This window comes from Neoarius graeffei, chromosome 16 (assembly GCF_027579695.1).
Source record: "Neoarius graeffei isolate fNeoGra1 chromosome 16, fNeoGra1.pri, whole genome shotgun sequence".
NCBI classification, from domain to species: Eukaryota; Metazoa; Chordata; class Actinopteri; order Siluriformes; family Ariidae; genus Neoarius; species Neoarius graeffei.
Genome location: NC_083584.1, coordinates 6,813,861 through 6,837,295, shown reverse-complemented (window position 1 = coordinate 6,837,295; position 23,435 = coordinate 6,813,861).

The window sequence follows — 23,435 nt, the reverse complement described above, 5'->3', positions numbered from 1 at the left end:
ACAGCCGCCATCTTGTCGGTAAAAAACACAGCTGAATACTGCTGCACTCGTGTACAGAATGGATCAATTTCAACCGACAGACTACACGGCTCATTTTTCTAATGAACAGAACTAGATATATGTCTAAAATAAACGATCTACAGATTAGTGACCCTTATGGCTTACCGGACGGAGTTTTCACGACCGTGTCAGTGGATGTTGAACTGCCAGCGGAATACCCGGACGTGTATGATTACCTCATCAACTTTCCCTCGCTGTTCAGTGGTGAAGCACTGCGTGCTTATAAATCTCTGGACAGTTATCTTTACAGAAATTCAGGATTTGTCAGCGACTCAGATGTGGCATCTTGTAAACAAGAAAATAACGATCCTCATTGGATGGGTAAGTCACTTAAGTATTGAGTATAGCACTGACCAGCCGATTATAGAATAGAATAAGGTAATTCCAGCTGTAATTCCAAATCGTCCGTCTTGTTTAACATGGATCTGGCGTTGGAGAGATAGAGGCTTAGCAGTGGAGATTTGAGTGGCTGTTTTCTGAGCTTAGTCAACAGACCGGCTCTGCAGCCTCGCTTTTGCTTCCGCTCCTGACACCGCCTCCTTTGCTTTGCTTCCGATAACAATCCACGGAGACCCCGCTGGTCTCGCTATCTCGTCCGGAATGTTGTGCATGCGATGGAAATCGCTACAAACCGTCATTTTCTGCTGGAAGCCAATGGCCAGTAAGTCCATACGGTTGTAGTGGATATTGAAGTCCGGTACAGACGAACAACACGCAAAAATACACACAAAAAACATAAACGTGCACAGGTAGGGAGAGCTTGTAGCCGCAGCCATTGTAGTAGAATTGTATATAGTAGGGTTTTCCAGAAGAAAAGGTAGAAGTAAAAGCAGAAGTAGAACTAGAAGTAGAAGGCGGAAATATGGCGTTTGACCGACAAGATGGCGTCTGTCACAATCTGGATCGGCTGTGACGTCACATGCAAGTGCTCCATTGAGTCAGTGCAGCTTATAGAATCGGCATGGCAGAGAGAGCGCGCGCCCCAAAAAATGTATATCAATTACATATAAGTATGTATCTTTTATAAATGGGGTTAGCTTATCTAATGTAGCATGTTCGGGAGAATCATAGTATCATATCCATATTTCTGATGAAATTTTAAGTATGAGAGCATGTATAACTCTCCTACTTATTGCTCATTTCATAGGGGGACGGAATTGCTGGCATGTGCCGCGCAGGAGCGTCTGCCCAAATTTTTTAGGCCGAGATGAACTTATAGTTTTTGATTTAAAAAAAATTTCCAATATGTAATGCCCATTGTACATGCCTGTTCTTTAATTCAAAATCACCATCTCGATCTTCAGATTGACCATATGGTATCTGTATTACATTACACAACATCCTGTCCAGATAAAACCTATTTTGTTCACACAACAGTTGAAAGGGAAGTGATAAGTGATGTTGAATGTTGCCTGCTTAATATGCAAGACCTCCTGCTACCATGATAACATCAGAAGAAAGCTTAAGAGAATTATATGATAGAACTTTTTTTCTGGTTTGCACTTCATTTTAAAGGATTAGAGTATTCAAAGACATGAATAGCTAAAATGCAGAAATATAATACTGTAGAGCTCGTTTATATTAAAAGGTGCATTGATTTTTTTTTGAAATCAAATGTGAATTGATTAAAAACAAGTCTCTTGTACCATAATCATTTTCACCTGGGAGTCCACCAAGAAGGGGAATTTATTTCCAAATAAATTGCAAATTTTTGCTGATAAAATTAATTGTTTTGGGGTAAAAAAAAATAGCCAAAAATCATTTGATGTTCTTCCCTCAGTCCTCATGACCAGAGGGAAAGCCTGGGCCGGTATGCTGGTGCTGTGGGGGGCCGGGGCACCTCCAGCATCAGTGTTTGCCGATGGAGGTGGGCGCGATTTCCAAAAAAAGGCATTTTTGAGCTGCACCACTGACATATTTCTTTATGTAATTGAGCTTATTGGCAGAAGAAATAATCTTTTGGTCAATGAGTGACTGGAATGAGGCCCCCCATTCAATGTAGTAGACTGGATCTCCACTAAACACTGTGGGTGTTGGAATTGGGAGTCTGTTACCCCTTTTCTACCAAATCAGTTCCAGGGCTCGTTTGGGGCCAGTGCTGGTGCTGGTTCACAACTCGTTCAACTTGCGAGCCAGCTGAGAACCAGTTTGCTTTTCCATAGCTCAGGGTGCTAAGGGGAGCCACATCATTACATCGCTGTATGCATCAGTTATGTCGCTGTATACATCATTGTCACTGTATACGTCAGTTACGTCGCCGCATTTGCATAAACCTTGGCGCGAACATCGAAGCAACAACAACACAGAGAAGAAGCAGCAGCAACAACAACAATGGATGACTTCGCGTTTGTACAGCTGCTGCTTCTCGTCGCTTAAAAATGGCGACCTTTCGCGGTCTTGCTATTGTTGTTGGTCTTAACAACTCCGCCCCCCGACGTAAGCGGTTCTTTCCTCTGGCCCAGCAAAGAGTTGGTGCTTGCCTGGAACCGGTTTTTCTGGCCCCAGAGCCAGTTCCTTGTCAGTGGAAACAGAAAACCCAGTTCCAAACTAAGCACTGGCCCCGAACCAGCCCTGGAACTGCTTTGGTGGAAAAGGGGCATGTGTGTGTAAGAGCCATTCTTTTAATTTTAGTGTTCTTATAAGAGCTCCTGAAAATCTTTGTTACTTTGTCTGTGAAGATTCTCAATCATCCAGGTCATAGTAAACTGTGGGTGGTAGAAATGGGCAACTGGACTTGCTTGAAGATTCTTGAAAACGTTTCACCTCTCGTCCAAAAGGCTTCCTCAGTTCTGTCCACAGAACTGAGGAAGCCTTTTGGACGAGAGGTGAAACGTTTTCAAGAATCTTCAAGCAAGTCCAGTTGCCCATTTCTACCACCCACAGTTTACTTTGTTACTTTAGATTTGGATTAGACTTTGTGTTTCAAACTGACATGAATTCACATAAATGTATTGTGTTAGTGTGTTGTCATGATTGTCCCCCTGTAGGTGGCCGCAATACTTTCTATTTAAGCTGGTGTGGTGACGCGGCCTAGAGGCTGTAGGGGTGCAACGTGCAACAGTCATTGACCGTGAGGGTGATTGTGACCGAGCGCATGCGCGCGACGGTGCCTGAATGTCGGCCTGTTGCGTCAAGCCAGCTCATTGAAACAAACAGAAAAATTTTGTTTTATATTTTTACAAGTTTATGTTACCCCTCTTTTGTTTAATAAACAACTCATCGTAAAGGAAAAACGTTTCCTCATCCTTTCACGCGTCAGACTCCTGCACTCTTTACAACCAAGGAAGTGAACAAAATGGGAAAAGTTTAAAGATCTATGGGAACAAAGGAAAATGGAAAACTTAACCTGTTTTAATCACTACAGTCAAGTCAATGACTTCGCTGTGGACTTCGTTAAGGAATACTGGAACACTTCGTAAAAGATTGTAAATTGTGAAGGAGTCGGAGAAGGCCGACACCCCAAACAATCAAGCAAAGGAAAGCCAGTGGAGGTATGTGCTTTGAATCTAAATAATGGAATGAATCACGGACGTTTGTGGATGATGTTGGACTGAAAAATAAGAACATTTCATGAACTTTATTTTAAATGCATAAATATATGAATAGAAGAAAGAAAATTGCTGAAAGCAAATAAGGAAGTTGAGCGTGCTGGAATGGACACAAAATAAACGTCACCAAATTAACTTGAAAAGCAAAGCGTATTGTAATGCTTTACGCCATGGGATGGAAATAGTTTTGTTGTGATTAGAAATTAGAAATTACGAAGGCTGTTTATGAGAAGCACAATGGCTGAATTGGAGTCGGATCAAGACATGTCTGAAAAGCCATTCAATGAAGACGCCGCCGCATGAATGCGTGCTTCGCAAGCTGGCAAAGTGTCGCATTTGACGCGACGAATGAAGATTTTAAATACTCTCATGGCTGATAATAAATCTGTTGATGAAATGAAGCAAAATATGGTGAGGTTTCATGAAATGCTACAAGAATTCGAAGGCCTTCATAGCGCTTACATTCAAACTTTGAGCAAAGAGGCCAAGGAAGCGGAAATGGAAAATTGGTATGAGCCGTGAATGAAACAGATTAGAGCAATTCCAGCGTTATGGACGTGACACTTGAACTCAAAATGGCAACAAATGACCCAGTGCATGTTTTATTGTCTCCCAGTATTTAAACAGGTGTTGCATATTTTAAGGCTGTACCATACTGGAGAAGTGATAGAACAAGAACAATTCCCATAGTACATCTAGGACATGCCAGAAAATGCCAATAAAAGATGCGTTATGGATGTGACAGAAAAAGTATCACTTTTCTTGGGTGACTGTACATTTTTATCAAACTCTGTGAAATTGTAAACCTAATGTTGAAATGGAGATATCCATTTGATAGAGGGGTCCAAGGTGAATATTAAAAAATCTTTGTTTAAAATATTTTGTATTTCATGCAGAGTTTCGGAAGGAAAAGTCAGCGTTATGGATGTGACGAAATTCCGTTATGGATGTGACGCGTCTGAAATAGACATGGCATATGTTTAGAAAATCAGCAATTTAACCACCATAACCCTTTGAAAAACTCTCTAAATATCAGCTAAAACTATCAAAGTTCTTAAATAATATTTAGGATGGCTATTGTTTTGCTGTTTTGTGGATTTTAGCATACATTTTTGTGGCTTGTGGCAATAATATAGAATTGTACATGATCAAAGTTATTAGTGTCATTAGCTAAAGTAGTGAAGGCGAAGGGAACAATTCTTGTGACAAATTGGTTCAACTTATTCACATGTGTAAAATACAGGCCTGGGTGAGATCTCTGGGAGTGGTTTTGATGTATTACATGTTGCTTTATTTTTGCATGGTGAGGTTGACATTTACATGGAATTGCCCATTAATTCTTTTCTTTCTAATGCAGCGAAATGGATCTCCATTGTTGATAATCCAGAAGCGCACAGTACTGCCCACTCTTTATTATCTGCTGGCCCTGTTTCTTCTGAAGCGAATGCAGATTTGCCAGACATTGATGCTTTGTCCGTCAGCAGCCGTCGTTCCAGTAGATCTAGTTCCAGGCGCCGTTCCACTACATCTATCAGATCAAATGTTTCAAGCTCAGCGCTCATTTGCGCAGAGGCAGAGCGCGCTGCGCTATTGGCTAAGGCTGCGGCTCTGCAAGAAAAGCACGCTTTGGAAAAGGAGCAAGAATTAGTTGAACAGAAAAAGGAAGAACTTAGAAAAAGAAGAGAAACATTAGAGTTAAATACAGAATTGGCTGCAAACAAGGCAAAAATTTATATCCTTAAAAATGCTGAACAAACTGCATTTGAAAACTATAATGAAGAGCAATTAGATCCTGTGGGTGCAATGAATGAATACTTTGATGCAGAAGAGCTTCCATTACAATATGACCTCATGTTTGATACAGCTACACGGCCTAAGCAGGGAGCCAAAGTCCAGTTTCCTTATCCTAGCCATTCTTCTGTTCATGTTTATGACACTGGCCAACAGTCTTATTCTCCTGATTTTCAGAGTCCTATTACTCATACCACTCAAAATATAGTGCCAGTTAGGCAAACTAGTGGTCACTCCAGCAGTCAAACAGTGGAAGAAGGCAGTCAAGCTCAATATCTGCTCCCTTAATGAACCAGTCCCAGACACAGGATCTCTCTAACATTCTTAGGAGACAAAATGAGCTGACTAAGATTCTTGTTAAACAGCAAGTTCTCTCTTCTTTACCACAAGGAGGTATTGCACCTTTTGATGGAGACATTCTCCAATATAAGTCGTTCATTCATTCCTTTGAACACATGATTGAAAGAAAAACGGATAACAATCAAGACAAGTTACAGTTTCTTATTCAATATACAAAAGGACCAGCCTTGGATCTTGTGAAAAGCTGTCAACATATGAATGCGGACAGAGGTTATTGGAAAGCAAAAGCACTACTGAAAGAAAACTTCGGAAATGAATACAGAATTTCCTGTGCATACAACCCCGATTCCAAAAAAGTTGGGACAAAGTACAAATTGTAAATAAAAACGGAATGCAATACTTTACAAATCTCAAAAACTGATATTGTATTCACAATAGAACATAGACAAGTATCAAATGTCGAAAGTGAGACATTTTGAAATTTCATGCCAAATATTGGCTCATTTGAAATTTCATGACAGCAACACATCTCAAAAAAGTTGGGACAGGGGCAATAAGAGGCTGGAAAAGTTAAAGGTACAAAAAAGGAACAGCTGGAGGACCAAACTGCAACTCATTAGGTCAATTGGCAATAGGTCATTAACATGACTGGGTATAAAAAGAGCATCTTGGAGTGGCAGCGGCTCTCAGAAGTAAAGATGGGAAGAGGATCACCAATCCCCCTAATTCTGCGCTGACAAATAGTGGCGCAATATCAGAAAGGAGTTCGACAGTGTAAAATTGCAAAGAGTTTGAACATATCATCATCTACAGTGCATAATATCATCAAAAGATTCAGAGAATCTGGAAGAATCTCTGTGCGTAATGGTCAAGGCCGGAAAACCATACTGGGTGCCTGTGATCTTCGGGCCCTTAGACGGCACTGCATCACATACAGGCATGTTTCTGTATTGGAAATCACAAAATGGGCTCAGGAATATTTCCAGAGAACATTATCTGTGAACACAATTCACCGTGCCATCCGCTGTTGCCAGCTAAAACTCTATAGTTCAAAGAAGAAGCCGTATCTAAACATGATCCAGAAGCGCAGACGTCTTCTCTGGGCCAAGGCTCATTTAAAATGGACTGTGGCAAAGTGGAAAACTGTTCTGTGGTCACACGAATCAAAATTTGAAGTTCTTTATGGAAATCAGGGACGCCGTGTCATTCGGACTAAAGAGGAGAAGGACGACCCAAGTTGTTATCAGCGCTCAGTTCAGAAGCCTGCATCTCTGATAGTATGGGGTTGCATTAGTGCGTGTGGCATGGGCAGCTTACACATATGGAAAGACACCATCAATGCTGAAAGGTATATCCAGGTTCTAGAGCAACATATGCTCCCATCCAGATGATGTCTCTTTCAGGGAAGACCTTGCATTTTCCAACATGACAATGCCAAACCACAAACTGCATCAATTACAGCATCATGGCTGCATAGAAGAAGGGTCCGGGTACTGAACTGGCCAGCCTGCAGTCCAGATCTTTCACCCATAGAAAACATTTGGAGCATCATAAAACGGAAGATACGACAAAAAAGACCTAAGACAGTTGAGCAACTAGAATCCTACATTAGACAAGAATGGGTTAACATTCCTATCCCTAAACTTGAGCAACTTGTCTCCTCAGTCCCCCGACGTTTACGGACTGTTGTAAAGAGAAAAGGGGATGCCTCACAGTGGTAAACATGGCCTTGTCCCAACTTTTTTGAGATGTGGTGTTGTCATGAAATGTAAAATCACCTAATTTTTCTCTTTAAATGATACATTTTCTCAGTTTAAACATTTGATATGTCATCTATATTCTATTCTGAATAAAATATGGAATTTTGAAACTTCCACATCATTGCATTCCATTTTTATTTACAATTTGTACTTTGTCCCAACTTTTTTGGAATCGGGATTGTATATGGAGAAGGTCTTTAATTGGCCAGCTATCAAACCTGAGGACACAAAGGCTTTGCGTGAGTATGCATTGTTCCTTAGAACTTGTTGTACTGCTATGGAAGAAATGGACTATATCTGTGGTTCTCAACCGGGGGGGCGCGCCCCCCTGGTGGGGCGCGGAGGTACTCCAGGGGGGTCGCGAGTAGGCTTCATGTATGGAGGAAAAAAAAATCTGGGGCTAACAGGCTATAGTAGCTAAGCAGATGCAACACATTTACCCATGTCAAAATGCAGGACATTGGACTATTACATACAAATCAATACTATTATAAAATCTTGTGTGTAGGTTATTTTAAGCCCGTGACGCGAACATGACGCAACGTCACGTGAGTGAGTCTGCATACCGTGGCCACCGTGTGAGTGCTTGCCACACACACACTAGTCTGGTTTCTTGCCGAGTTAACTCGTGCCGACTCTCGCTAGTCTACTATCATCAATCCATCGATACAGCGCAAAACCCAAACAGTCTTTTTAAAGACTACTACCCCACACTGTATTTTTGCTTTCTCCATTTCAGCTCTACCCAAATAATTTGTTGTTTTTGTTTCCTTACTGCTATTCTACTACTCCTTTGCCTTTTTCACCCTGCGTGTGAAAAATCCAACTGTCACACACACACACACACACACACACACACGAGTAAGTACACCATTCACACCTCGTTAAAATTTGCAACTATAAAATCCCCGAATAAAGATATCGATCGTGTTTCTCACTGATAAGCCCCATACGTTCCCTCTGGTTAGCCCCCTTAGCCTACTACAGACTTAGCCTACTACAGACTTATCGTTACAACTTTATTACACACGTTTATTCACAAATACTTTAACAAAATGGATAGATTTCTTGTCAAAAAACCCAAGACAACTGACGTAGGTCTACCACCAGCTGCGAGAAAGCTTCAGAGGTACGATGAATCATACCTGCAGTTTGGTTTTACTGTCACCTCTGATCTTCGTCCTCAGTGTGTCGTGTGTGCTGAGGTGCTGGCAAACGAAAGCATGAAGCCATGCAAACTTAAAAGGCACCTCGAAACGAAGCATGCTGGCCTGAAGGACAAACCGCTTGAATACTTTCAAAGAAAGCGTGATGGCCTGCATCAGCAACAGGCAACAATTTCCGTGCACAGCACTGTATCTAAGCAGTGCCTGGAGGCATCATATGTGGTGGCAAAAAGAACAGGTAAGCTAGGCAAACCGCACACTGATGCCGAGAAATTCGTTTTGCCAGCTGCGCAGGACATGTGCAGAATATTCTTCGGGGATAGTGCAGCAGCCAAATTAGGCACCATGCCACTTTCAAATGACACAGTTGCTCGGAGAATTGCTGATATGTCCAATGATATCAGAGAGCAATTAATACAGTTTATTAAAAATAGTCCATACTATGCCTTGCAGTTGGATGAGTCTACCGATATTGCTGGACAGGCACAGCTTCTTACGTATGTCAGGGATAAATTAATTGAGGAGGATGTCCTTTTTTGCCACCCTCTTCAGTCACACACAACTGGAGAGGCCATCTTCAATGTCCTTGATTCATTTATTCGCGAGAATGGGTTGGCGTGGGACCGATGTGTTGGCTTGTGCACGGATGGCGTATGAGCAATGACGGGCCGTGAGCAAGGTCTAGCTGCTCGCGTTAAGTAGGTAGCTCCACTTGTAAAATGGACCCATTGCATGGTTCATCGCAAAGCACTCGCTGCAAAAAAAATGCCGTCTCTGTTGGAATCCATGCTGAACCAATCAGTAAAAATGATCAACCTCATCAAGTCACGGCCGCTAAACTCTCGCTTGTTTGAGGTCCTCTGTCAGGAGATGGGGTCAGAGCACGAACAGCTGCTTCTGCACACTGAGGTTCGCTGGCTGTCCAGGGGGCGGGTGTTACAACGTTTGTATGAGCTGCAAGATGAGGTGAAGCGGTTTTTGACACAAATCAATTCAGACCTGGCGAAAAATCTGGATGACCCTTTGTGGCTGGCGTGTCTCTCCTATTTGGTCGATATATTTGACCGCTTGAATGGCTTGAACCTGTCTTTGCAAGGCCGAGAAACTCACATTTTGCTTCTCGCAGAGAAAGTGGATGCCTTCAAGCAAAAACTTGACCTCTGGTGTGGCCGCATCAGTCGGGGGAACTGTGATATGTTCCCAAGCCTTGCAGACTTTATCAGTAATGCAGGCACTTCCCACGATTTCTCATCTGTCTTTCAAGCAGCGTCAGAGCACCTGTCGGTAATGAGAAAACAGTTTGTGGCATACTTCACAGAGGATTATCGCTCTTTTGCGTGGGTTCAAGATCCATTTGTGTGTACTGCTGACGAACTTCCAGTTGACATGCAGGAACAGCTTATTGAGCTGAAGAGTGACAGTAGACTTAAGGCAGTCTTCACCTCATGCCCTCTTTCGACATTCTGGGCAGCATTGATGCAGGAGTACCCGCAACTGTGTGACGTAGCCTTGAAACTGCTCATCCCATTCGCATCGACCTACTTGTGTGAGGCAGGATTTTCAAAAATGACTGCGCTCAAAACGAAATACCGCAATCGTGCGCAAATTGAGGATGACTTGAGACTGTGCTTGTCAAACATTTCGCCAAGAATCGAGGATCTTTGTAAGGCAAAGCAGGCTCAGGTCTCGCATTAACGCAAATGCAGATCACAAAGGCACAGTAAAAAGTAAAACCTAAATTCACGCCTGGTCCTAATTCCCAATGATATCAATAGCCAGCTAATGATAAGCCTAATAAAATACCTAATAAAAACACTAATAATAATAATGCCTATTAATAATAATGATGCCTAATAATAATAATAATATAATATCAACAACCAACAACAGTAATAATAATAGGCCTAATAATAATAATGCCTGAAAGAACATAAGTCTTGTACTACTGCCAACAGCTTAGTAATGATAATAGGCCGCCATAATAATAATAATAATAATGATGCCCGAAAGCAGATTAGAAATGTGGTGCTACTGCCAATTATAACAATAGCCTAATAATGATAATAGGCCTATGTATTTCTATGGAATGGACAATGCTGCTGCTACTACTACTACTAATGATGATGATAATCTAGCCCAGGGCTATCTATCTATCTATCTGTCGATATAAGGTGCTGTAGGTCGGGTGGCGTCACTGCGGGTGAGTGTGTTTGGGGGGGCGGGGCGAGAAGAGGGGCCCCCAACTGCAATGAACCAGCTTTGGTGGGGCCCAGGTTGCAAAAGGTTGAGAACCCCTGGACTATATGACTGAATTGGATACCATCTCTAATATGAGGAATATTGTTTTGAAACTCGCATATAAGCTTAGAGAGAAGTGGCGTGCAAAGGCGTGTGAGCTGCAACGCACAGGCAGAGTCAAAATGGCCAATCTGGTCTCTTTTGTTGAAAAGCAAGCCAAGATTGTCAGATCCTATATTTGGCAACATACAGGACACAAACCATATACAAACAAAGTCCAAGTTGGTGTCAAAACCCAAAGCAAAAGGGAGCTTTGCAACTAATGTGAATGTGAAACCAAGTCAAGCACCTAAAACCCCAGATAGCCCATGTCTGCTCTGTAAAGGTGACCATGAACTGAAGTCATGTGTTGAATTTGAGAAAAAAGTGCACAAAGATAAGATCACATTTCTAAGACAAAATGGTGTCTGTTTTGGATGTTTACTGAAAGCAGGGCATGTAAGCAAAGATTGCATAGGGCGTCTAAGCTGCTCTGTATGCAAGAAAAATCATCCAAGTGTGCTGCACATTAAGACAGATCAGCCATCAGTGAAGCCTACCATCAACAGCGGGCAGGTGTCACTCAGAGCTGGAGAGCATTCTGGGGCCGGTGACAGAGAGGGCAGTAGAAATTGTATGCTGTCCATTGTTCCAGTGAAGGTGAAGCACTGTAAAGGAAGTAAGGTGATAAACACACATGCTTTTCTTGATCCTGGTAGCTCTTTAACCTTCTGCACAAAGAGTCTAGCCAACAAGATGAACTTAACAGGGAGAAAAATTAACATCCTGCTCTGAACCATGTCACAGGAGAAGTCTGTGAAAGCAGACATCATCACAGGCCTGGAGGTGTCTGCTATTGATCAGTCTTACTTTGCCAGATGTCTACAGTCAAAGTAAAATGCTGGTAGATACAAGCAACATTCCCACCAGTGATTACCTAGCTAGATATACTTACCTCAGTAATGTGAGCATTCCCAAAATTAAGGGTGATGTAGAACTGCTAATTGGCAGCAATGTTCCAAAAGTACTAGAACCATGAGAAGTGCTCAACAGCCAAGCAGATGGGCCGTACGCAGTCAGAACCATACTTGGATGGATTGTTAATGGTCCTCTTAATGACAGTGGCAGCTCCAACACACACTCTGTTACGGCAAATAGAATATCTGTTAAGAAATTGAATGATATGTTGATACAACAATATAATCATGACTTTAACGAAAGCAAAGAAGACAAAGCAGAAATGTTTGTTGAAGACAAAAGGTTCATGAAAATACTGGAAATATCTGTCTCAGGAATGGACATTACACTTTGGACTTACCTTTTAGGAAGAAAAGTGTAGTTATGCCAAATAACCACCAGGTGGCAGAGCAACGTCTATCCAGTTTAAAGAAAAAGTTCCAAAAGAATGAGCAGTTCAAAACAGAATATACCAATTTTCTCACAGACGTCATCAACAAAGGACATGCAGAAGTTGTTCTAAAGGATGAACTGAATAGAACAGATGGTCAAGTTTGGTATATCCCACATCATGGGGTGTACCACCCAAAGAAGGGCACCATTAGGGTGGTCTTTGATTGTGGTGCTACATTCCGTGGCACATCTTTGAATGCAGAACTGTTGCAAGGTCCAGACTTAACAAGCTCTCTTTTTGGTGTTTTCACTAGGTTCCGCCAAGAGCCTTTTGCTGTCATGACTGACATTCAGACAATGTTCCATCAGGTCCAAGTGTCAAAAGGTCACATTGACTACTTAAGATTTCTCTGGTGGCCTAATGGTGACACTAGTCAGTCTCCAGTTGAACACCGCATGTTGGTGCACCTCTTTGGTGCCGTGTCATCTCCAAGTTGTGCAAACTTTGCACTTAGACGAACAGCTAAGGACAACAAGGGCATGTTCCATCCAAGCATAATCAGCACAGTTGTTAACTTTTATGTTGATTGCCTTAAATCTCTCCCATCTGAACAGGAAGCAGTGCAGCTGGTTAAAGAACTAACATCTCTCTGTCAAAAGGGAGGATTTCATCTGACTAAGGTGGGGTTTACATTAGACCGTATCAGCGGATCATCAGATTAACGTTTTTAAAATGGTTAGTGTATGGTTAGTGTGCGCACAGCAACGCCAATACACGATTCGCGTGCACATAGCAACGCCAATACACAGATACGCTCGGCTCCGCAGGCATCCTGCGCTCCAAATCACTCCGCCCTGAACAGCGAGTGCCCTCTGGAGGGTGCGCACTCCGGCCCTGCGCAGCTCACAGAGCGCGCGAGTATAGCGCACGAGCAGTGATTTGGGACTGAGCCGCTGTGTGTGTGATCTCGGTGCATGTCGGGCATGCATGTCACTTACCACTTGCAAGTGGAAGGATGGCAAGCCTAAAGACAATCATAACTACACAATGGGCAGTATTTGCATCAGTATTTGCAGTATTTTCATACTTTTGTACTCTTTAATGAAAGGTGATACAAGGCGGAAGTCCGCGCCGTTTTTCAGCAGTCGCGTCACATGACCAACGCCAGCGAATCAGGAAGGTGGATGTCACAGTGACGTTGTTCAGTGACGACGCCAGCTAGAGCTCAGCACAGCGTATCCGCGTATTCTCAATGTTTACACAGCACCGGACCAGACACGATTTGGATTGAATACGTGGGCCCTGGCGGATTCCCGTTTCCAGGCGTTTTAATGTAAACGGACAGTGCATCCGTGAAGAAAACGAGACAGATACGGTCTAATGTAAACTTGGCCTTAGGCCCTGTCCACACGGCAACGGATTCAGGTGAATCTGATAAAATTGTTTATCGTTTTGGCCTGGCGTCCACACGGCACCGGCGTTTTGGGTGCCCCAAAATGAAATCTTCTGAGAACGGTGTTGGGGTTCAACTCAGTCTGAAACGGTCAATCAGTCAACTTATTTCTCGGGACCCCCGCCCTCGTACCACCCAGACGTCTGGGACGGAACACCGCAAAAAAAAACAGAGAACCAGAGATTGGTTTAACTGCTGTTTATTCACGGTATTCTCACCCAAGATGAAAGATTACAAACACCTTTTGTAACAAATCATAATCTCTCCAAACGGCTATTGTGTCTGTCAAATGTGTGTGTGTGTGTGTGTGTGTTTGTATGTGACCTCAGAGAGGGGTGTGTGTGTCTATGGGAGGGTGTAAGTGAGTGACATCATTTTGATGTGTCTATGTGCTAGGTCAGCAAATCACATCTTAATTCCGTGTGTGTGTGTGTGTGTGTGTGTGTGTGAATGAAACCTTCAATCATAAGCAAAATAATATTTCAGCAATTCAGTAATTTCATTTGCGCACATCAAAGCGCGAGAGATGTTTTTACGACAATGTTTTAAGCAAAGACTATGTTTGGTCTAACAAAGAAGTGTTCTTCTCCACTGGACGAAGGTCAGGCTACACAGGAACAGTTTAAAATCACTGCCATAGTATATGCAATAGTCCAAAATAATAAAGGATCTTAAAAAGCTCTAAAATATAAAGTCTTAACTCTTTGTTCAGCAATAAGGCTACCATTACATCCAACATTAAAGTGTGTGTGGGTCGATCTGACATCAAAACAGACCTTGGCGTCGTTCAGACACATCTCTGATCAAAAATACACATTTCATATCAAAATAAACAAAATGTTCCCAAACAATGTCCAGCCGAGACAGAAGGTCATTTTTAACTGAACCTTAAGTTAATCCTTAATTTTGTCACCATTTTAATAAATTACTGCCTTCTTGGTCAAGAATAATACTTATATAAACCTAACAAACGGGTTCCAGAGTGGAAAGATCTGGCAACGGCGCCATTGCGAAGTCATCTGGATGAGTAGAACGGATTTGTTTACGATGACGTCACAACCACATGTGCTTCACGCCGGGTAGAAGTGTAATGAACTCGATGCGAGTTGTCAACAAATCCTATAACTTGGTTCATGAAACGCGCTTACAAAATATTTTCACTGTGAATATTTATTGTGTAATGGTGCGAAGTGAGAGAGAGAGAATAGCCCTTAGGGCAGAGTCAATCCCGCCAGCAAAAATAGGGGGAAAAAAAGGAGCGATCTCACCTCTTCAGATGTTGCTTTAAGTCCTACAATACATTCCTCAAAAAGGGCGTAGAAGAACAAATTAATCCATCAACATGTAGCATTCAATTTATTCCGGACCATTAAAGACGCCGCCTTCCGCGTAGAATCATATGTCATCCTCGCCGCCATATTGGATGGGTCAAAGTGGAGAATAAAGATGCCTCATTCATGTGCTGCGTTTAACTGTACCAACAGGTTTGCCGTCCAAACGAGATCACATGGGATTACCTTTCACAGGTGAGACTGGAAAAATACTTTTCATTGTATTTGGTCATTATAACGTAATTTTACGAACAGATTTTTCTGACTGTGGCTAATATGAAGTCTCGCGCATAATAGTTTATGCGCATGCGTCCTTACTACTTCTATTATTCTGGTGTCTCCGATGGGACCATCTTACAGCGCACCTAGAGGCGTGGCATGTGTATTGCTTCGTTTTCAGCAAGCGTTGCGTTGCCATATGTACCTGATATTTTATTGATCCGTTGCCCATTTGGACGCGATTTTTTTTTTTTTTTTAAATCTCGTTGCCGTTGTCATGTGGATGTAGCCTAAGTGGATGAGCAACAGCCGAACCGTCCTGGAGCACATTCCAAAAGAGAACCGAGCCTGTGAGGTCAGAGAGCTGGACTTAGACAGAGTTAAGTTGCCAATTGAAAGAGCCTTGGGTCTGTTGTGGAGTGTTGAGGATATGTTTAAGTTCAACATTATTGTGAAAGAAAAGCCTCACACACGTAGAAACATTCTGTCCATTGTGAGCTCTATTTACGACCCACTTGGGTTTCTATGCCCTGTCACTTTACCTGCAAAGTTGTTGTTACAGGCCCTGTGCAGGAGTAAGCATGACTGGGATGATAGAATAGCTCAAGCTGCATCTGAAAGGTGGAGAAGATGGATTGATGACCTGAGTGTGCTAGAGGGCTTTGAAGTGGCTCGTTGCGTGAAACCACATGGATTTGAACCAGTCAGACAAGCCGAGCTACATCACTTCGCTGATGCCAGCAAGCATGGATATGACACAGTGAGTTACCTTATGGCCCTTTTCCACTACCCTTTTTCAGCTCACTTCAGCCCGACACGGCTCGCGTTTCGACTATCTAAGAACAGCACGACTCAGCTCGCTTCAGGCCTGCTCAGCCCCCAAAACTCGCACGGTTTTGGAGTAGGGCTGAAGTGAGCCAAACCGAGCTGAGTGAGGCTAGGGGCGTGAGGAGACACTCCCCTGTGCACTGATTGGTGAGGAGGCGTGTCCTCACACGCCCACACACACCCCGCGAGCACGCTGGGATCTGTAAACACCGTAAACCCGGAAGAAGGAGAATTACGAGAATTATGAAGCCTTATGCGCCTCGCCTCATCTATACGCTCTTGCCAGTATCTGTTGGCGTTGTCGGCGACAACAAGCCACAGCACCAAGACCAGCAACACTAACGACTCCATGTCCTCCATGTTTATTGTTTACTCTCCGGGTTGTGAGACTACCTCTTAAAAGGTCACTGATGTCACTGTTAGCGCCGCCTAACGACATCACCTGACGTCCACCCACTTTCGCTAACTCCACCCAATGTGTCCACCCACTTCCAGCCAGCACGGTTCAGCGCGGTTGTAGTCGAAATGCAACTCCAACAGCCCCACTCAGCTCGACTCAGCCCAACTTAGCACGGCTCAGCCCAACTCAGCCACGTTGGTAGTGGAAAAGCGGCATTAGAATGACTGCTGACAATGGTGACATGCATGTCTCCTTCATGCTTGGTAAAGCAAGAGTCGCTCCTATGAAACAGATGACCATCCCACGGCTGGAGCTGGCAGCTGCAGTGCTGGCAGTTAAAGTAGACAAGATGCTGAGAAGGGAGATGGAGTGGACGCTGTCACAGTCAAGCTTTTGGACCGATAGTCAGTCTGTTCTTAAGTACATAGCTAATGAGCAGACAAGATTTCATACTTTTGTGGCAAACAGGATATCTGTCATCAGGGACAACACAGACGTGTCACAATGGAGGCACATTAGAACAAAGCTGAATCCAGCTGATATGGCATCAAGGAGTGAGTGCAAGGACATTTGTGAGGTGTAAAGAATGGATCCAGGGACCAGACTTTCTCTGCAAGATGGAAGAGGAATGGCCTCAAACCCACATGGAACCCCTCTTACTGTCTGAAGATGATCCAGAAGTCAAGAGAAGCACTGCTGTGTTCAGTGTCGTCACCAAGATGGAAGAGGAAAATCCAACCAATTAGCTATTGGAGTATTTCTCAAGTTGGAATAAATTAAAGCGAGCAGTGGCATGGTACCTTAAGTTGAAAGACATACTTCTGTCACTCAGAGCAAAAAGAAAAGCGCAAACAAAAGATATGAAGATAAACATGCATACATGTTCTATCAGTCTGAGTGGTCTGTCTAAAGCAGAAAAGGCCATCATTGTGTTCTGCCGGAGACAAAGATATCCAGATGAGATGGTACAACTGGTAAATATATCTGCAGCTGGAAAGGCATTAAGTAGACATCTATAAACTTGATCCAGTGCTTGACGATGGAGTTCTGCGGGTCGGAGGGAGACTAAGCAGATCAGCAATGCCAGAAGAAGTGAAGCGACCAATGATTCTGCCAAAAGACCATCATATCTCCACTATTCTGCTTCGTCACATCCATGAACATCTGGGGCATGCTGGGAGAAATCACATCCTCTCCACTCTGCGACAGAAGTACTGGATAGTCAATGCCAACTCTGCTGCACGCAAGATTCTCTCCAGGTGTATTGTGTGCAGACGCACAAGAGGCAAGATGGGGGAGCAGAAAATGGCAGACCTCCCCAAGGAGAGAATTGAACCAGACCTGCCACCATTCAGCAATGTTGGCGTAGACTACTTTGGACCCTTCGAAGTGAAAAAAGGAAGGAGTCTTGTCAAAATATATGGAGTCATATTTACCTGTATGGCAAGCAGGGCCTTGCATCTAGAGATGGCTGACTCTATGGACACCGACTCCTGCATAAATGCTCTGAGGAGATTCGTGTGCAGGAGAGGCCAGATCAGACACATCCGATCAGACAATGGTACAAACCTGGTAGAAGCTAAAAAAGAACTGGGAAAAGCCCTGTCTGGATGGAATCACAGTAAGATTGAAAAGGACATGCTGCAGAGAGGAGTACAGTGGAGTTTTAATCCGCCAGCTGCTTCACATCATGGGTGGAGTGTGGGAGCGTCTGATCCACATGGTACGGCAGGTTCTTTATTCCATCCTGACAGAACAACATCTTGATGATGGTCTTCAAACCCTACTATGTGAAGTAGAATCCATCTTGAACAGCTGCCCCATAACCACTGTGATAGAGGATGAACAAGACCTAGAAGCGCTGACTCCGAACCACAGCCTCCTCTTGAAGGCTCATCCCGCTTTCCCACCAGGACTGTTTCAGAGGTCTGACTTTTACATTAGAAGATGTTGGAAGCAAGTCCAGTACTTAGCGGACCTGTTTTGGAAAAGATGGACTCATGAATATTTACCCTTATTGCAAGAGAGACAAAAATGGCTCAGAGTGAAACGAGGATTCCAGAAAGGGGATGTCGTACTGGTAGTCGACAGCACAGCCCCACGAGGATCCTGGCCACTTGGAAGAGTTGATGAAGTCCATCCTGACTCAAAAGGCCTTGTGAGAGCTGTGACCCTGAAGACCAAGTCTGGGGTTTTGATTAGACCAGTGACGAAACTATGCCTGCTCCTTGAAGCTGCAGAGGGCGCTGACTGAAGACTGGTCTTCTTAGCTGTATGCTGTATAAGATAAGTGTACCTTTATTAGCATTTATTTACTGATTTGTTTAAGTTATAGATGTAAATTACTTAAGTATACATGGCTCTTTATACAGTATTTCTGTTAATTGTTGCAGAGACACACAATTAGGGGCCAGTGTGTAAGAGCCATTCTTTTCATTTTAGTGTTATTATAAGAGCTCCTGAAAATCTTTGTTACTTTAGATTTGGATTAGACTTTGTGTTTCAAACTGACAATACACATAAATGTATTGTGTTAGTGTGTTGTCATGATTGTCCCCCTGTAGGTGGCTGCAATACTTTCTATTTAAGCTGGTGTGGTGACGCGGCCTAGAGGCTGTAGGGGTGCAACGCGCAACAGTCAGTGACCGTGAGCGTGAGGGTGATTGTGACCGAGTGCATGCGCGCAACTGTGCCTGAACGTCAGCCTGTTGCGTCAAGCCAGCTCATTGAAACAAACAGAAAACTTTTCTTGTTTTATATTTTTACAAGTTTATGTTACCCCTCTTTTGTTTAATAAACAACTCATCGTAAAGGAAAAACGTATCCTCATCCTTTCACACGTCAGACTCCTGCACCCTTTACAACCAAGGAAGTGAACAAAATGGGAAAAGTTTAAAGATCTATGGGAACAAAGGAAAAAACTTAACTGTTTTAATCACTACAGTGTGGCTATGCTCTCTTGAATTGCTTGGGCCAGATAAGAGACATCAGTAGGGGGCGCTGGCCTATCTGTGCGAGGACATTGAGGATCTGCGTGTGTGTGGAAATTGAACTGTCTGTTATCTGGTTGCATAGGCTGACACACACTTTCCTGTTTGAGTTCATGATCCTAGATCTCAAGCCTAGCACGAGCCACGTCCATATCCCTTTCTGCTTGTAGGCGTTCTAAGTGAGCCCGTTGTATTTCGAGTTCCCTTTTATGCTGTTCTTCCATGAACCTTATTTTTTCCTTTTGCATTATTTCTTCTTGCATAACTCTGTATTGAGCTTCTTTTGCACCATTTATCTTTCTTCCTTTTGTTACGTTTCGATTTCGTTCTGTTCTTCGCTGTATCTCGCGGTAGCCACTAACTAAACCTAGGCACGTAGTTTCAAAATAAAAGTCCTTTTAAACAAGGCAAATTGTAAGGCATTAAAATTTGCAAAAAATAAGTAGAATAGAAAATAATAGCTTATAGGAATTTAACAGTGCAATGTTTTCTCAACAGCAAAAATATAAATTGGGTCATTTACAACTGTAAATTGCCGAATCTCAGCTGTGTTTTATGAAGTTAGAAATTCACAGGACAGTGTTCTCTAGCACAAGTTAAGTGTGATAGCCTCTCCACTTCGTTTTCCATGTCTTGTTCTGCTATAAACTCTTCCAACAGACCCTCAGCAGGGAGATGGATTTCTTTGCCGTTTTCCCAATATGTTGATAATTGAGGTCTAAGTGAGCTCTTCTACTGATAATGTAACCAGAAAAGCAACATGAGTGAACAAAGTGATGGCATAAACCAAGGCAGTGAACACAAGCTAAATTGATCTCTATGAAGTTGCTCCCAAGCAATGCATGAAGCTCTCCCAGATTTACGAGATTAATGTAGTGGATGTTCTGCACAGTAACTGCCACCAGCTCCATCCCTCTCCTTACCCAAGTGTCCAGAGCATAAATCTGATCATACAATCACAACATACATGTCAACCTTTAGTTATCCATGCCCTTACAAAATCTGTACTTTTCCCTTATATACACCCATTAGCCCTTATACACTAGAAAAAAACCCAATATCCAAAGCACCGATTGTTTTATTCCACATTATACACTCCTATTGTAATAGCAGGGTGTCTACAGGTTTGTCCAAGTTAAATTTAAGACTTTTTAAGACCATGTTCCAAAAAAAATTAAGACCAAATCTAAAGTCACGCAAAAACGTACTCTTTTGAAAAAAAAAACCTATATAATTTAATGTAACTTATTGTTCTTGTAAACATTCACCAGAAAACACTATTCTAGTAGAAGTACTTCATTTCTTTTCCTTGACAGGCATTCACACACTCAGAACACAATTTAAGGAGGATAGGATAAACTTGTAACTATGTGACAATCAGAATGCAGTCACAATGTTTGAATCCAAGGCCATCCTTAAAAAAAAAAATCTGTTTCCTGTCCACCGGGTGAGCAAAAAAATTTTCAGCAGGGAGGGAGGGATTTTTTTTTTTTTTTTAATGGATGGATAAGAAAATCACAATGCTGTTTGCTTTTTCTTTCAGTACTTTTTTATTACAAAAGCAGACACATTTAATAAAATGACAGTTAAATCAACTGAAACTTGTACAAAAACTTTAAGTTAGCATTTTAAATGCTGACTGCAACATTTGCAAAACTTTTACAAAGGTACTTAAAATGTCCGACACACGGACTTTTTGTAGTTCTAAATCGAGCGTTAGGCCTAGTTCGGATGAAATTACACTATTAAAATGATCACTGAATGATTTGTTTTTCTGAATCTTTACTATTTTGTTGTTCGCTAGAATACCATTTTGCGATTTCACACTTAAGCAAATGTTTGAAAACTCCGGATCTCCTTCCTTCATGGTGGCTGCCATTTTTTTGTGCCGCATGGCACATGCGCAGAGCTGATTCGACAGGGCTTTCCACAAGCGCCGGCTGCCGGCCATACAGCCGACTACACAATTAAGTCCAGCCGGCTACTTTAATGACTATTATTTTTGTAGCCCACAGGCTCTAAATATTAATTTTCAATTTTAATAAAATTAAATGTTTATCTAACGGACTGACAATGTCAAACTGAACTGCACTCATTTAAGTTGTGATTCGCGCTGTTTGTACCGATAATAACCACAAATTCCCCGCCGACTTCGTTGATCAGGGGAGAGTAACTCATCCGCGGCCCCGACATGCGGTGTGTGCGCGCGCGCACTCGGCGGAGGCAGTAGTGTGTCGGGGCCGTCGGAAGCGACATCAGAAAGAACAGAAGCAGAGATAACGCTTATTTTGTCTCCGGTAAACCAGTCTTCTCTCATTCAATTACATGCTGGCATCAAAAGACACCGTTGGTTGTAAATGAAACCAAACTGAGTGGTTGGAGTGTATTTTCATACACAAATGGAGAAATGTTCACTGAGTGTTTAATTGTGTAGCCCCACTGCAGACCGTTGTCGTTGTTAATTCATAGCATGCTCAGTTGCGTGAATGTGTCATGCACCGAAAATAAGAGATTTACAAGCCAGGAACGCCTCATGATGCAATACGCAAGAAAAGAAAGATGATTTAGTGCCATTTTACTTTGTATTTGAGTAAAGTGAATAAATAAATGGTCTGTGGAAAATACATTTAATCCTGGGAACTGCGTGCACAGGAGTTTATTATTAGTGATGCAGTGCTATGCATTGCAAACTATTGACTCCCATATAGGGAGCAAAGCACAGCAAACTCTTGTTCTTCCGTTTTTCATCTTCCGTACAAATTTCGAATAACCCAATAACCGTACATCGCACACAGACAAACAATACATCAAAATGTGCGGCTTGATCGGACTCACTATGCTATTACTTTGTTCAGCATTCTACGATTTTTTTTGCGACATAGTTGCGAAAAAAATCACACAATTTCCCATTTATTTTCTATGGAATTAATTGAAAAAATTGCACATTTTCTATGTTTTTCAAACATCCGCTGCTCTGGCATGCTTTCACCTAGAGACATGATTCAAACTTTAAAACGGAGACAAACTTCTCCTGTGTGGATCAGGCATTCAACTTTTTTGCTAGGTTCTATACTTTTTGATCAGTCACAGATCAAACACCATGAGCAAATCTGGAGAAATTCAGACTTTATAATGGGTGTCTATTGCGTTACACACCAGTGGGGCTCAGGAGTTTAGAGTGTAGGCAGCTTAAAAAAAAAAAGCTCTAACTTTCTCATTTAAACTGTGTTTTCAGCCACAATTTTCACTCTCCACACATAATTTTCTCAAAAGTTGTAGTCACACTTGTCTTGATTCACACAATGTGTCTACCTGAGCGATTTACAGTTTTTGAATGAGAAGCCTGAAAGTAAGGAGAGGACAGCCACGCTGCCCCATAGACTCCCAGTATAAACCTGGCAGTGCTTTGACTGCAAAATCAGAAAAGTCACTTGTTTTTAACTCGCTCTAGTGTCCACATTTTTTACACTAGGGACAAAAAACTTGCATCAATGTGTTCATGGGAGCCTTCCCAGATAGCAATAGGTCAGTGGCCCACTGGCGGCCCACCAGTGGCAGAGTTGTCGGTCCAACGGCGGCTCCCACCAGTGGCCCACTGGCGTTTTGCTCATCGGTTCTTTGGCGGTCCGCCGGCGGCTCAAAAGCGGTTTCAGATAAAGGGCCGCCTTTTTACCGATTGTTACCCACCATTTTTTTAATAGCCTTATTATGGCCATATAATTCAAACAAGGCATTAAAATGAATATAAATGGAATTCAATTTATGATCCAAATTAATATAAATGTGTACATGTAAACATATTATCCCACAGACTGACCACACATAAGGTTCAATACATTTTGTTTATTTTTAATGTGTTAACGGTTTTTATATGAATAAATAAATAACTAAATAACAATTAATAATTTATAATATCACATTTAAAGACCAGCCAGGTTCAATACATTTTTGTTTTTTCAAT